The 17080-nt window shown below is 38.6% G+C and overlaps 1 protein-coding gene across 2 annotated transcripts in view; it reads right to left on the reverse strand.

Moving 5' to 3' along the window:
- The window catches only part of IDS (iduronate 2-sulfatase), a 200534-nt gene that overhangs the window by 180796 nt on the left and 2658 nt on the right, over window positions 1-17080 (reverse strand). The gene's annotated exons all lie outside the window — the stretch shown is intronic.

The raw sequence follows: 17080 nt of genomic DNA on the forward strand, positions 1-17080 counted from the left end.
TTTTTTTTTTTTTTTTCTGTTGTTTTTGTTTGTTTTGAGGTGTAGTCTCACTCTGCCCAGGCTGGAATGCAATGGTACTATCTCAGCTCGCTGCAACCTCCGCCTCCCAGGTTCAAGCGATTCTCCTGCCTCAACCTCCTAAGCAGTTGGGATTACAGGCGCGCACCACAATGCCTGGCTATTTTTTGTGTTTTTTAGTCTCACCATGTTGGCCAGGCTGGTCTCAAACTCCTGACCTCAAGTGATCCACCAATTTCTGCCTCCCAAAGCGCTGGGACTAGAGGCGTGAGCCACCACACCCAGCCCTTTCTCTAGTTTTCCAAGGTGGAAGCTTAGATTATTGATTTTAGATTTTCTTTCCTCATATATGCATTCAATGCTATAAATTTCCTCCTAAGCACTACTTTTGCTGTACCTCACAAATTTTGGTAATTGTATTTTCATTTTTATTTAATTCAAAATATTTTTTGAATTTCTCTTGTGATTTCTTGGCCCATGAGCTGTTTAGAAGTGAGTCATTTAATGTCTAGTTATTTGGATAATTTCTCTTTTTTTTCCTCAATCCTTAGAACCTGCTAATATTTGGGGGGCTGGGGGGCGGTTCTAGCTATTTCTCTGTCATTGATTTCTAGCTCTAGTTTAATTCCATGTTTAGTCTGAGAAGACACTTTATATGATTTCTATTCCTTCAAATTTGTTAAGGTGTATTTATTTTTCATCAGAATGTATCTATCCTGATGAATGTGAGCTTCAGAACAATCTATACTCTGCATTTATTGGATGAAGTATTACATAAATGTTAATTATACACAGTTGATTGATAATACTGTTCAGTTCAACAGTGTTCTTACTGACTTGCCACCTGTTAGGTCTGTTCAAATGCTGATAGGGGCTATGGAAGCCTCCAACTTTATTTGTGGATTTGTCTATTTCTCCTTGCAGTTCTATCAGTTTTTTGCCTCATATGTTTTGACACTTGGTTGATAGGGGAAAACACCTTAAGAATTGCTCTTAAGAATTATCATTTATTCTTGGATAATTGAACCCTTTATCATCATGTAATGCCCTCTATATCCCTGATTATTTCCCTTGTTCTGAGGTGTGCTTTATCTGAAATTAATATAGCTACTACAGCTTTCTTTTGATTAGTGTTAGCATGAACTACCATTTTCCATCCCTTTACTTTAAATCTTTAAATCTGTTTTTAAATAAATATAACTGTCTTTATATTTAATGTGGATTTCTTATAGGTAACTCATAGTTCCGTCTTGTTTTTATAATCCACTCTGACAGTCTATGTCTTGTAATTTTTTTTTTAATTTTTATGGATACACAGTAGGTGAACATGTTTACGGAGTACATGAGATGTTTAGATACAGTATATAATGTGTAATAGTCAGGGTAAATGGGGTAGCCGTCAGCTCAAAAATTCATCATTTCTTTGTGTTATGAACATTCAATAAAGCTGCCAAGACCAGGCATTGGGGAAAGGATAGTCTCTTCAATAAATTGTGCTGAGAAAACTGGATATCCATATGCAGAAGAGTGAAACTAGATCCTGTCTCTTACTATATACAAAAATCAAATCAAAATGGATCAAAGACTTAAATCTAAGACCTTAAACTCTGAAACTACTACAAGAAAACATTGGGGAAAATTTTCAGGACATTGGTCTGGACAAAAATTTTCTGAGCAATACTCCATAAGCACAGGCAACCAAAGCAAAAATGGACAAATGGGATCACATCAAGCCAAAAAGCTTCTGCACAGAAGAGGAGACAATCAACAAAGTGTAGAGACAAATCACAGAAAGGGAGAAAACATTTGCAAATTACCCATCTGATGAAGGATTAATAACCAGAATGTATATAGACCTCAAACAACTCAACATGGAAAACATTCCAATTGTACTCCCTCAGTTATTCTAAAATGTACAACAAATTATTGTTGACCATAGTCACCCTATTGTACTATCAGATACTAGATCTCATTCATTGTATCTTACTATATTTTGTACCCATTAACCATCCCCATCACCCTTACCCCACTGCCCTTCCAACCCTCTGTTATCCATCATTCTACTGTCTCCATGAGTTCAATTGTTTTAATTTTTAGATCCCACAAATGAGTAAGAACATGTGAAGTTTGTCTTTCTGTGTCTGGCTTATTTCACTTAACATTATGTCCTTCATTTTCATTCATGTTGTTACAAATAGCATAATCTTGTTCTTTTTATGGCTGAATAGTGCTCCATTGTGCATATGCACCACATTTTTTTTATCCATTTGTCTACTGATGTACATTTAGGTTGATTCCAAATTTTGGCTATTGTGAATAGTGCTGCAATAAACATGGGAGTGCAGATAAATGTTTGATATACTGATTTCTTTTCTTTGGGTATATATCTGGCAGTGGCATTGCTGAATCATATGGTAGTTCTAGTTCTAGTGTTTTATGGACCCTCAGTACTGGAGGATCCTATGTACATGGAGGATTCTCTATGGTAGCTGTACTAATTTACATTCCCACCAACAGTGTACAAGGGGTCTCCTTTCTCGACATTTTCGCTAGCATTCATTATTGCAGGTATTTTAGATGGAAACCATTTTAGCTGGGGTGAAATGATATCTCATTGCCGTTTTCATTTGCATTTCTCTGATGATCAGTTATGTTGAGCACCTTTTCACATACTCGTTTGCCATTTGTATGTCTTCTTTAGAGAAATGTCTATTTGGATCTCTTGCCCATTTTCAAATTGGATTATTTTTTCCTTAATGAGTGGTTTGAGCTCCTTAGATATTCTGGTAATTAATCCCTTGTCAGATGGTTACCATATAGCTTTAAATCTTTTATGTAGTCATATTGTCAATATTTTACTTTATGGCTTCTGAGTTCAGGCATTTTACCTCAGGGAAATAATTCTTTTGTATCTTCTCCTAAAACTCCATAGTTTTTATATTTAGATCTTTAAGTAACCTGATTTTTTTAATATAATGATATATGTTTTTAATATCTGTATATGTTTTCTTCTATATAGATAGTTAGTAGTCCCTGCATTCTGTTTGTTGAATAATACTTACTTGTCCCACTGACTTGAAATACCAACCTTATTAAACAGTACCTTCATAGACAGACATATGTGTTTGTTTCTAAAATGCTTATTCTGTTCCATTGACTGACTAAACTCTTTCTGTGCTGGTTCCACATTGTTTTCAGTAATGAGACTTTAGTAGATATGTCATCTCTTATTATTCTTCTTTATCAAATGTGTCTTATTTATAATTACATTAAGAAGAAATTCAGAATCAACTTGTAAAGTTCAAAAAATAACTTTTATTGTGTTGAGGTATGTTTCTTCCTTCTATGCCCAGGTGTTTTAGGGTTTTATTATGCAGAGATGTTAAATTTATTGAATGCTTTTTCAGCATCAATTGAAATAATCATATGGATTTTGTCCTTCACTCTGCTGATATATCATATTGATTGATTTGCATAAGTTTTGTCATCCTTGCGTCCCTGGGATGAACCCTGCTTGGTCATAATGAATACATTTTTTTAGTAAGTTAACAAATTCAGTTTGCTAGTATTTTGTCAAAGGTTTTTGCATTAATGTTCATCAGATATATTGGCCTGTAGTTTTCTATTTTTTTATATTTGTTTGGTTTTGGTATCAGGGTAATGCTGGCCTCATAGAATGAGTATGAAAGTATTCCCTCTTACTTTAATTTTTGGAATAGTTTGAGTAGGATTGGTATTAGTTCTCCTTTAACGTTTGGTGGAAAAAGCTGGCAGAGGCACAATGAAAAAAAAGAAAACTTCAGAGCAATATCACTGATGAACACAGATGCAAAAATCCTCAGCTAAATACTAGCAAACCAAATCCAGCAGCGCATCAAAAAGGTAATTCACCATGATCAAGCAGGCATTATTCCTGGGATGCAAGGTTGATTCAACATATGCAAATCAATAAATGTGATTCACCACATAAACAGAACTAAAAATAAAAACCATATGATCATCTCAATAGATCAGAAAAAAACTTTTGATAGAATTTAATATCCCTTCATGCAAAAACCCTCAACAAATGAGGCACTGAAGGAACATACATCAAAATAATAAGACCCATCTATGAGAAACCCACAGCCAACATCATACTGAGTGGGCAAAAACTGGAAGCTTTCCCCTTGAGAACTGGAACAAGACAAGAATGCTCATACTCACCACTCCTACTCAACATAGTACTGAAGTCCTAGCCAGGGCAACCAGGCAAGAGAAGGAAATAAAAAACATACAAATAGGAAATGAAAAAGTCAAGCTATCTCTCTTCATTGATGATATGATTTATCAATGATCATCAATGATTCACCAATCTAGGTATATGATATACCTAGAAAACCCTAAAGACTCTGCCACAAGGCTCCTAGAGCTGATATATGACTTCAGTGTAGAAAAATCATTAACATTTCTGTAAAGCAATAATGTCCAAGCTTAGAGCCAAATCAAGAAGGCAATCCCATTTATAATAGCCACAAAAAAAATAACATACTTAAGAATTTAGCTAACCAAGGAGGTGAAAGAGATCCACAAGGAGAATTACAAAACATTGCATAAAGAAATCAGACATAACACAAATAAATGGAAAAACATCTCACGCTCATGGATTGGAAGAATCAACATCATTTAAATGGCCATATTGCCAAAGCAATTTACAGATTCAATGCTATTCCTATCAAACTACCAATGTCATTTTTCTAAGAATAAGAACAAATTATTCTAAAATTCCTGTGGAATATAAAAGAACCCAAATAGCCAAAGTAATCCTAAGCAAAAAAAAAACCCAACAAAGCCAGAGGCATCACTTCACCTAACTTTAAACTATACTACAAGGCTACAGAGTAACACAAACAGCATGGTGCTGGTACAAAAACAGACATGTAGACCAGCAGAAGAAAACAGGAAAAGAGACGGGCGGAGCAAGATGGCCGAATAGGAACAGCTCCAGTCTCCAACTCCCAGCGCGAGCGACACAGAAGACCGGTGATTTCTGCATTTTCAACTGAGGTACTGGGTTCATCTCACTAGGGAGTGCCGGACAATCGGTGCTGGTCAGCTGCTGCAGCCCGACCAGCGAGAGCTGAAGCAGGGTGAGGCATCGCCTCACCTGGGAAGCGCAAGGGGAAAGGGAATCCCTTTTCCTAGCCAGGGGAACTGAGACACACAACACCTGGAAAATTGGTTCACTCCCACCCCAATACTGCGCTTTAAGCAAACAGGCACACCAGGAGATTATATCCCACACCTGGCCGGGAGGGTCGCACGCCCACGGAGCCTCCCTCATTGCTAGCCCAGCAGTCTGCGATCTAACCACAAGGCAGCAGCAAGGCTGGGGGAGGGGCGCCCGCCATTGCTGAGGCTTAAGTAGGTAAACAAAGCCGCTGGGAAGCTCAAACTGGGTGGAGCTCACAGCAGCTCAAGGAAACCTGCCTGTCTCTGTAGACTCCACCTCTGGGGACAGGGCACAGATAAACAACAAAAGCAGCAGAAACCTCTGCAGATGCAAACGACTCTGTCTGACAGCTTGGAAGAGAGCAGTGGATCTCCCAACACGGAGGTTGAGATCTGAGAAGGGACAGATTGCCTGCTCAAGTGGGTCCCTGACCCGTGAGTAGCCTAACTGCGAGACATCCCCCACTAGGGGCAGTCTGACACCCCACACCTCACAGGGTGGAGTACACCCCTGAGAGGAAGCCTCCAAAGCAAGAATCAGGTACACTCGCTGTTCAGCAATATTCTATCTTCTGCAGCCTCTGCTGCTGACACCCATGCAAACAGGGTCTGGAGTGGACCTCAAGCAATCTCCAACAGACCTACAGCTGAGGGTCCTGACTGTTAGAAGGAAAACTATCAAACAGGAAGGACACCTACACCAAAACCCCATCAGTACGTCACCATCAGCAGCAAAGACCAGAGGCAGATAAAACCACAAAGATGGGGAAAAAGCAGGGCAGAAGAGCTGGAAATTCAAAAAATAAGAGCGCATCTCCCCCGGCAAAGGAACGCAGCTCATCGCCAGCAATGGATCAAAGCTTGATGGAGAATGACTTTGACGGGATGAGAGAAGAAGGCTTCAGTCCATCAAACTTCTCAGAGCTAAAGGAGGAATTACGTACCCAGTGCAAAGAAACTAAAAATCTTGAAAAAAAAGTGGAAGAATTGATGGCTAGAGCAATTGATGCAGAGAAGGTCATGAATGAAATGAAAGAGATGAAAACCATGACATGAGAAATACGTGACAAATGCACAAGCTTCAGTAACCGACTCGATCAACGGGAAGAAAGAGTATCAGCGATTGAGGATCAAATGAACGAAATGAAGCGAGAAGAGAAACCAAAAGAAAAAAGAAGAAAGAGAAATGAACAAAGCCTGCAAGAAGTATGGGATTATGTAAAAAGACCAAATCTACATCTGATTGGGGTGCCTGAAAGTGAGGGGGAAAATGGAACCAAGTTGGAAAACACTCTTCAGGATATCATCCAGGAGAACTTCCCCAACCTAGTAGGGCAGGCCAACATTCAAATTCAGGAAATACAGAGAACGCCACAAAGATACTCCTCGAGAAGAGCAACTCCAAGACAGACAATTGTCAGATTCACCAAAGCTGAAATGAAGGAAAAAATCTTAAGGGCAGCCAGAGAGAAAGGTCGGGTTACCCACAAAGGGAAGCCCATCAGACTAACAGCAGATCTCTCGGCAGAAACTCTACAAGCCAGAAGAGAGTGGGGACCAATATTGAACATTCTTAAAGAAAAGAATTTTAAACCCAGAATTTCATATCCAGCCAAACTAAGTTTCATAAGTGAAGGAGAAATAAAATCCTTTACAGATAAGCAAATGCTTAGAGATTTTGTCACCACCAGGCCTGCCCTACAAGATATCCCGAAGGAAGCACTCAACATGGAAAGGAACCACAGGTACCAGCCATTGCAAAAACATGCCAAAATGTAAAGACCATCGAGGCTAGGAAGAAACTGCATCAACTAACGAGCAAAATAACCAGTTAATATCATAATGGCAGGATCAAGTTCACACATAACAATCTTAACCTTAAATGTAAATGGACTAAATGCTCCAATTAAAAGACACAGACTGGCAAACTGGATAAAGAGTCAAGACCCATCAGTCTGCTGTATTCAGGAGACCCATCTCACACGCAGAGACATACATAGGCTCAAAATAAAGGGATGGAGGAAGATCTACCAAGCAAATGGAGAACAAAAAAAAGCAGGGGTTGCAATCCTAGTCTCTGATAAAACAGACTTTAAACCATCAAAGATCAAAAGAGACAAAGAAGGCCATTACATAATGGTAAAGGGATCAATTCAACAGGAAGAGCTAACTATCTTAATATATATGCACCCAATACAGGAGCACCCAGATTCATAAAGCAAGTCCTTAGAGACTTACAAAGAGACTTAGACTCCCATACAATAATAATGGGAGACTTCAACACTCCACTGTCAACATTAGACAGATCAACAAGACAGAAAGTTAACAAGGATATCCAGGAATTGAACTCATCTCTGCAGCAAGCAGACCTAATAGACATCTATAGAACTCTCCACCCCAAATCAACAGAATATACATTCTTCTCAGCACCACATCATACTTACTCCAAAATTGACCACGTAATTGGAAGTAAAGCACTCCTCAGCAAATGTACAAGAACAGAAATTATAACAAACTGTGTTTCAGACCACAGTGCAATCAAACTAGAAATGCAAGGCTATAAAACTTCTAGAAGATAACAAAGGAGAAAATCTGGGTGACCTTGAGTTTGGTAATGACTTTAACAAAAGGTCAATCTATAAAAGAAAAAAATGATAAATTAAACTCCATTAAATTCAAAACTTCTACTCTGTTAAGCAAATGAAAAGACAAACTACAGACTAGGAGAAAATATTTGCAAAACATATACCCAATTAAGGTCTGTATCCAAAATGTACAAAGAACTCAAAACTCAACAACAAGAAAACATACAAACCAATTTAAAAATGGGCCATATATTTGAACAGACGCCTCATCAAAGAGGAGGTACAGATAGCAAAATAAACATATTAAAAGATGCTTAACATCATATACCATTAGGAATTCACTTTTTAAAGTAGTTTTGCGGCATATAAGTTTCTTGCTTGAACAGCCTTTTTCTTTTAGCAGTTGAATACAGTAGTTCCCCTTTATCTGCAAGGGATGCATTCCAAGACCCCCAGCCTGAAACTCTGGATAGTAACAAACCTTATGTATAGTTTCTTCTATACATACATACCTATGGTGGAGTTTAATTTATAAATTAGGCATAGAGACAATCAGAATAACAATTATTAAAAAGTCAAGGAACAACAGATGCTGGTGAGGCTGTGGGGAAATAGGCATGCTTTTACACTGTTGGTGGGAATGTAAATTAGTTCAACCATTGTGAAAGACAGTGTGGTGATTCCTCAAGGACCAAGAACCAGAAATACCATTTGACCCAGCAATTTCACAACTGGGTATATACCCAAAGGAATATAAATCATTCTACTGTAAAGATACATGCACACATATGTTCATTGCAGCACTATTTACAATAGCAAAGACATGGAAACTACCCAAATGCCCATCAATGATAGACTGGATAAAGAAAATGTGGTACATATACAGCATGGAATACTATACAGCCATAAAAAGGAATGAGATCATGTCCTTTGCAAGGACATGGATGAAGCTGGAATCCATCATCCTCAGCAAAGTAACACAGGAACAGAAAACCAAACACTGCATGTTCTCACTCATAAGTGGGAGTCGAACAATGAGAACACCTGGACACAGGGAGGGGAACATCACACACCGGGGCCTGTCAGGGGGTAGGGAGAGAGAGAGAGCATCAGGACAAACAGCTAATGCATGCAGGGCTTAAAATCTAGATGATAGGTTGATAGGTGCAGCAAACCACCATGGCACACGTATACCTATGTAATGAACCTGTACATTCTCCACCTGTATCCCAGAACTTAAAGTAAAATTTTTAAAAATAAATTAGGCATAGTAAGAGATTAACAACAATAATAAAATGAACAACTATAACAATATACTGTGTAAAAGTTATGCAAATGTGGTCTTTTTCTCTCTCTCTCAAAACAGCTTATTGTACTATATTACCTGTTTTTGAATTAAAGTTGACCATGGGTGACTGAAACTGAGGAGAGTAAAACCACGGATAAGGGGGGACTACTGTACGTTATCCCACTGCTTCTTGTCTTTATGGCTTCTTATATGAAATAAGCTGTTAATCTTATTGAGAATGACTTGTATGAGATACATTGTTTTCTTCTTGAAGCTTGCAATATTCTTTCTTTGTCTTCTGACAGTTTGAGTATCCTGTGTCAAGGTGTAGATCTCTTTGGGTTTCTCCTACTTAGAGGTCATTTAGCTTCTTAGATATGCAGATCAATGCCTTTCATCTAATTTGGGAAGTTTGGGCCATTGTTTCTTCAAATAGTCTTACCGCCCTGCTATAGTTTGAATATGTCCCCTCCAAAATTCAGGTGTTGTCAACGTCATAGTGTTAAGAGATGGGGCCTTTAAGAGGGGATTAGGCCATGAGGGCTCCTCCTTCATAACTGGGATTAAGGCCTTTATAAAGAAAGCTTCATGCACCTTTTGGCCCTTTTGCTCCTTTTGCCCTTCTCCCATCTGCCATGTGAGGACACAGCATTCTTCCCCTCTGAAGGGTGCAGCAATAAGTTCACCATCTTGGAAGCAGAGAGCAGCCCTCACCAGAAAACCTAATCTGCCAGCACCTTGATCTTGGATTTCCCCACCTCCAGGACTGTAAGAAATACATTTCTGTTCTTTATATATTACGCAGTCTCTAGTGTTCTGTTACAGTAGCACAAATAAACCAAGACATGCCCTATTCTCTCTCTCTCCTCTCTTTCTATAAATCCCATTATGTTAATATTCTTGATGGTATCCCACAGGTCCCTAAGGCTCTGTTAATTTAAAAAAAAATTTTTTCTCTGTTCCTCACACTAGATAATGTCAATTTATCTATTTTCAAGTTTGCTGTTTTTATCTTCTGCCTACTCAAATCTGTGGAGCCCCCTCTAGTGAATTTTTCATTTCAGTCATATTTTTTACCTCAGAATTTCTGCTTGTTTCTTTTTTGTAATTTTATTTCTTTATTGATATTCTCATTTTGGCAAGGCATCCTTTTCATGCTTTGCTTTAGTTCTGTAGACATTGTTTCCCTTTAGCTGTTTCAATGTATTTAAAATAGCTGACTTAAAGTCTTTGTCAAGTAATTCCCATGTCTACCCTTTCTCAGAACAGTTTCTCTTGACTGGGTTTTTAAACATTTATTTTCCCTATCAATTTCCTGTCTTCGGTGTCATTGATTTCTGCTCAATCTTTTATTTATTTATTTTTTGCTTGTTTTAGGCTTATATTTATCTTTTTTTTTTTTTTTTTTTTTTTTTTCTGAGACGGAGCCTTGCTCTGCCGCCCAGGCTGGACGGAGTGCAGCGGCGCCATCTCGGCTCACTGCAACCTCCGCCTCCCGGATTCAAGCAATTCGCTTGTCTCAGCCTCCGGAGTAGCTGGGAGTACAGGCACGCGCCACGACGCCGGGCTAATTTTTTGTGTGTTAGTAGGGACTGGGTTTCACCATGTTTGCCAGGATGGTCTCAATCTCCTGACCTCGTGATTCGCCCGCCTTGGACTCCCAAAGTGCTGGGATTACAGGCGTCAGCCACCGCACCCGGCCCTATTTATCTTCTTTTTCTACGTTTACTTTATTTTATTTCATTTCATTTTTTGAGAGATGAGATCTTGCCCTGTCACCCAGGCTGGAGTGCACTGGCTTATCATAGCTCACTGTAACCTCAAACTTCTGGGCTCAAGCAAGCTCCTGACTTTGCTAGGCTTGTTTTTTTGTTTTGTTTTGTTTTTTTGTTTTTTGGGTTTTGTTTTTTTTTTTTTTTTTCTGTTGTTTTTGTTTGTTTTGAGGTGTAGTCTCACTCTGCCCAGGCTGGAATGCAATGGTACTATCTCAGCTCGCTGCAACCTCCGCCTCCCAGGTTCAAGCGATTCTCCTGCCTCAACCTCCTAAGCAGTTGGGATTACAGGCGCGCACCACAATGCCTGGCTATTTTTTGTGTTTTTTAGTCTCACCATGTTGGCCAGGCTGGTCTCAAACTCCTGACCTCAAGTGATCCACCAATTTCTGCCTCCCAAAGCGCTGGGACTAGAGGCGTGAGCCACCACACCCAGCCCTTTCTCTAGTTTTCCAAGGTGGAAGCTTAGATTATTGATTTTAGATTTTCTTTCCTCATATATGCATTCAATGCTATAAATTTCCTCCTAAGCACTACTTTTGCTGTACCTCACAAATTTTGGTAATTGTATTTTCATTTTTATTTAATTCAAAATATTTTTTGAATTTCTCTTGTGATTTCTTGGCCCATGAGCTGTTTAGAAGTGAGTCATTTAATGTCTAGTTATTTGGATAATTTCTCTTTTTTTTCCTCAATCCTTAGAACCTGCTAATATTTGGGGGGCTGGGGGGCGGTTCTAGCTATTTCTCTGTCATTGATTTCTAGCTCTAGTTTAATTCCATGTTTAGTCTGAGAAGACACTTTATATGATTTCTATTCCTTCAAATTTGTTAAGGTGTATTTATTTTTCATCAGAATGTATCTATCCTGATGAATGTGAGCTTCAGAACAATCTATACTCTGCATTTATTGGATGAAGTATTACATAAATGTTAATTATACACAGTTGATTGATAATACTGTTCAGTTCAACAGTGTTCTTACTGACTTGCCACCTGTTAGGTCTGTTCAAATGCTGATAGGGGCTATGGAAGCCTCCAACTTTATTTGTGGATTTGTCTATTTCTCCTTGCAGTTCTATCAGTTTTTTGCCTCATATGTTTTGACACTTGGTTGATAGGGGAAAACACCTTAAGAATTGCTCTTAAGAATTATCATTTATTCTTGGATAATTGAACCCTTTATCATCATGTAATGCCCTCTATATCCCTGATTATTTCCCTTGTTCTGAGGTGTGCTTTATCTGAAATTAATATAGCTACTACAGCTTTCTTTTGATTAGTGTTAGCATGAACTACCATTTTCCATCCCTTTACTTTAAATCTTTAAATCTGTTTTTAAATAAATATAACTGTCTTTATATTTAATGTGGATTTCTTATAGGTAACTCATAGTTCCGTCTTGTTTTTATAATCCACTCTGACAGTCTATGTCTTGTAATTTTTTTTTTAATTTTTATGGATACACAGTAGGTGAACATGTTTACGGAGTACATGAGATGTTTAGATACAGTATATAATGTGTAATAGTCAGGGTAAATGGGGTAGCCGTCAGCTCAAAAATTCATCATTTCTTTGTGTTATGAACATTCAATAAAGCTGCCAAGACCAGGCATTGGGGAAAGGATAGTCTCTTCAATAAATTGTGCTGAGAAAACTGGATATCCATATGCAGAAGAGTGAAACTAGATCCTGTCTCTTACTATATACAAAAATCAAATCAAAATGGATCAAAGACTTAAATCTAAGACCTTAAACTCTGAAACTACTACAAGAAAACATTGGGGAAAATTTTCAGGACATTGGTCTGGACAAAAATTTTCTGAGCAATACTCCATAAGCACAGGCAACCAAAGCAAAAATGGACAAATGGGATCACATCAAGCCAAAAAGCTTCTGCACAGAAGAGGAGACAATCAACAAAGTGTAGAGACAAATCACAGAAAGGGAGAAAACATTTGCAAATTACCCATCTGATGAAGGATTAATAACCAGAATGTATATAGACCTCAAACAACTCAACATGGAAAACATTCCAATTGTACTCCCTCAGTTATTCTAAAATGTACAACAAATTATTGTTGACCATAGTCACCCTATTGTACTATCAGATACTAGATCTCATTCATTGTATCTTACTATATTTTGTACCCATTAACCATCCCCATCACCCTTACCCCACTGCCCTTCCAACCCTCTGTTATCCATCATTCTACTGTCTCCATGAGTTCAATTGTTTTAATTTTTAGATCCCACAAATGAGTAAGAACATGTGAAGTTTGTCTTTCTGTGTCTGGCTTATTTCACTTAACATTATGTCCTTCATTTTCATTCATGTTGTTACAAATAGCATAATCTTGTTCTTTTTATGGCTGAATAGTGCTCCATTGTGCATATGCACCACATTTTTTTTATCCATTTGTCTACTGATGTACATTTAGGTTGATTCCAAATTTTGGCTATTGTGAATAGTGCTGCAATAAACATGGGAGTGCAGATAAATGTTTGATATACTGATTTCTTTTCTTTGGGTATATATCTGGCAGTGGCATTGCTGAATCATATGGTAGTTCTAGTTCTAGTGTTTTATGGACCCTCAGTACTGGAGGATCCTATGTACATGGAGGATTCTCTATGGTAGCTGTACTAATTTACATTCCCACCAACAGTGTACAAGGGGTCTCCTTTCTCGACATTTTCGCTAGCATTCATTATTGCAGGTATTTTAGATGGAAACCATTTTAGCTGGGGTGAAATGATATCTCATTGCCGTTTTCATTTGCATTTCTCTGATGATCAGTTATGTTGAGCACCTTTTCACATACTCGTTTGCCATTTGTATGTCTTCTTTAGAGAAATGTCTATTTGGATCTCTTGCCCATTTTCAAATTGGATTATTTTTTCCTTAATGAGTGGTTTGAGCTCCTTAGATATTCTGGTAATTAATCCCTTGTCAGATGGTTACCATATAGCTTTAAATCTTTTATGTAGTCATATTGTCAATATTTTACTTTATGGCTTCTGAGTTCAGGCATTTTACCTCAGGGAAATAATTCTTTTGTATCTTCTCCTAAAACTCCATAGTTTTTATATTTAGATCTTTAAGTAACCTGATTTTTTTAATATAATGATATATGTTTTTAATATCTGTATATGTTTTCTTCTATATAGATAGTTAGTAGTCCCTGCATTCTGTTTGTTGAATAATACTTACTTGTCCCACTGACTTGAAATACCAACCTTATTAAACAGTACCTTCATAGACAGACATATGTGTTTGTTTCTAAAATGCTTATTCTGTTCCATTGACTGACTAAACTCTTTCTGTGCTGGTTCCACATTGTTTTCAGTAATGAGACTTTAGTAGATATGTCATCTCTTATTATTCTTCTTTATCAAATGTGTCTTATTTATAATTACATTAAGAAGAAATTCAGAATCAACTTGTAAAGTTCAAAAAATAACTTTTATTGTGTTGAGGTATGTTTCTTCCTTCTATGCCCAGGTGTTTTAGGGTTTTATTATGCAGAGATGTTAAATTTATTGAATGCTTTTTCAGCATCAATTGAAATAATCATATGGATTTTGTCCTTCACTCTGCTGATATATCATATTGATTGATTTGCATAAGTTTTGTCATCCTTGCGTCCCTGGGATGAACCCTGCTTGGTCATAATGAATACATTTTTTTAGTAAGTTAACAAATTCAGTTTGCTAGTATTTTGTCAAAGGTTTTTGCATTAATGTTCATCAGATATATTGGCCTGTAGTTTTCTATTTTTTTATATTTGTTTGGTTTTGGTATCAGGGTAATGCTGGCCTCATAGAATGAGTATGAAAGTATTCCCTCTTACTTTAATTTTTGGAATAGTTTGAGTAGGATTGGTATTAGTTCTCCTTTAACGTTTGGTGGAAAAAGCTGGCAGAGGCACAATGAAAAAAAAGAAAACTTCAGAGCAATATCACTGATGAACACAGATGCAAAAATCCTCAGCTAAATACTAGCAAACCAAATCCAGCAGCGCATCAAAAAGGTAATTCACCATGATCAAGCAGGCATTATTCCTGGGATGCAAGGTTGATTCAACATATGCAAATCAATAAATGTGATTCACCACATAAACAGAACTAAAAATAAAAACCATATGATCATCTCAATAGATCAGAAAAAAACTTTTGATAGAATTTAATATCCCTTCATGCAAAAACCCTCAACAAATGAGGCACTGAAGGAACATACATCAAAATAATAAGACCCATCTATGAGAAACCCACAGCCAACATCATACTGAGTGGGCAAAAACTGGAAGCTTTCCCCTTGAGAACTGGAACAAGACAAGAATGCTCATACTCACCACTCCTACTCAACATAGTACTGAAGTCCTAGCCAGGGCAACCAGGCAAGAGAAGGAAATAAAAAACATACAAATAGGAAATGAAAAAGTCAAGCTATCTCTCTTCATTGATGATATGATTTATCAATGATCATCAATGATTCACCAATCTAGGTATATGATATACCTAGAAAACCCTAAAGACTCTGCCACAAGGCTCCTAGAGCTGATATATGACTTCAGTGTAGAAAAATCATTAACATTTCTGTAAAGCAATAATGTCCAAGCTTAGAGCCAAATCAAGAAGGCAATCCCATTTATAATAGCCACAAAAAAAATAACATACTTAAGAATTTAGCTAACCAAGGAGGTGAAAGAGATCCACAAGGAGAATTACAAAACATTGCATAAAGAAATCAGACATAACACAAATAAATGGAAAAACATCTCACGCTCATGGATTGGAAGAATCAACATCATTTAAATGGCCATATTGCCAAAGCAATTTACAGATTCAATGCTATTCCTATCAAACTACCAATGTCATTTTTCTAAGAATAAGAACAAATTATTCTAAAATTCCTGTGGAATATAAAAGAACCCAAATAGCCAAAGTAATCCTAAGCAAAAAAAAAACCCAACAAAGCCAGAGGCATCACTTCACCTAACTTTAAACTATACTACAAGGCTACAGAGTAACACAAACAGCATGGTGCTGGTACAAAAACAGACATGTAGACCAGCAGAAGAAAACAGGAAAAGAGACGGGCGGAGCAAGATGGCCGAATAGGAACAGCTCCAGTCTCCAACTCCCAGCGCGAGCGACACAGAAGACCGGTGATTTCTGCATTTTCAACTGAGGTACTGGGTTCATCTCACTAGGGAGTGCCGGACAATCGGTGCTGGTCAGCTGCTGCAGCCCGACCAGCGAGAGCTGAAGCAGGGTGAGGCATCGCCTCACCTGGGAAGCGCAAGGGGAAAGGGAATCCCTTTTCCTAGCCAGGGGAACTGAGACACACAACACCTGGAAAATTGGTTCACTCCCACCCCAATACTGCGCTTTAAGCAAACAGGCACACCAGGAGATTATATCCCACACCTGGCCGGGAGGGTCGCACGCCCACGGAGCCTCCCTCATTGCTAGCCCAGCAGTCTGCGATCTAACCACAAGGCAGCAGCAAGGCTGGGGGAGGGGCGCCCGCCATTGCTGAGGCTTAAGTAGGTAAACAAAGCCGCTGGGAAGCTCAAACTGGGTGGAGCTCACAGCAGCTCAAGGAAACCTGCCTGTCTCTGTAGACTCCACCTCTGGGGACAGGGCACAGATAAACAACAAAAGCAGCAGAAACCTCTGCAGATGCAAACGACTCTGTCTGACAGCTTGGAAGAGAGCAGTGGATCTCCCAACACGGAGGTTGAGATCTGAGAAGGGACAGATTGCCTGCTCAAGTGGGTCCCTGACCCGTGAGTAGCCTAACTGCGAGACATCCCCCACTAGGGGCAGTCTGACACCCCACACCTCACAGGGTGGAGTACACCCCTGAGAGGAAGCCTCCAAAGCAAGAATCAGGTACACTCGCTGTTCAGCAATATTCTATCTTCTGCAGCCTCTGCTGCTGACACCCATGCAAACAGGGTCTGGAGTGGACCTCAAGCAATCTCCAACAGACCTACAGCTGAGGGTCCTGACTGTTAGAAGGAAAACTATCAAACAGGAAGGACACCTACACCAAAACCCCATCAGTACGTCACCATCAGCAGCAAAGACCAGAGGCAGATAAAACCACAAAGATGGGGAAAAAGCAGGGCAGAAGAGCTGGAAATTCAAAAAATAAGAGCGCATCTCCCCCGGCAAAGGAACGCAGCTCATCGCCAGCAA

The sequence above is a fragment of the Theropithecus gelada genome, chromosome X (assembly GCF_003255815.1).
Source record: "Theropithecus gelada isolate Dixy chromosome X, Tgel_1.0, whole genome shotgun sequence".
Taxonomy (NCBI): Eukaryota; Metazoa; Chordata; class Mammalia; order Primates; family Cercopithecidae; genus Theropithecus; species Theropithecus gelada.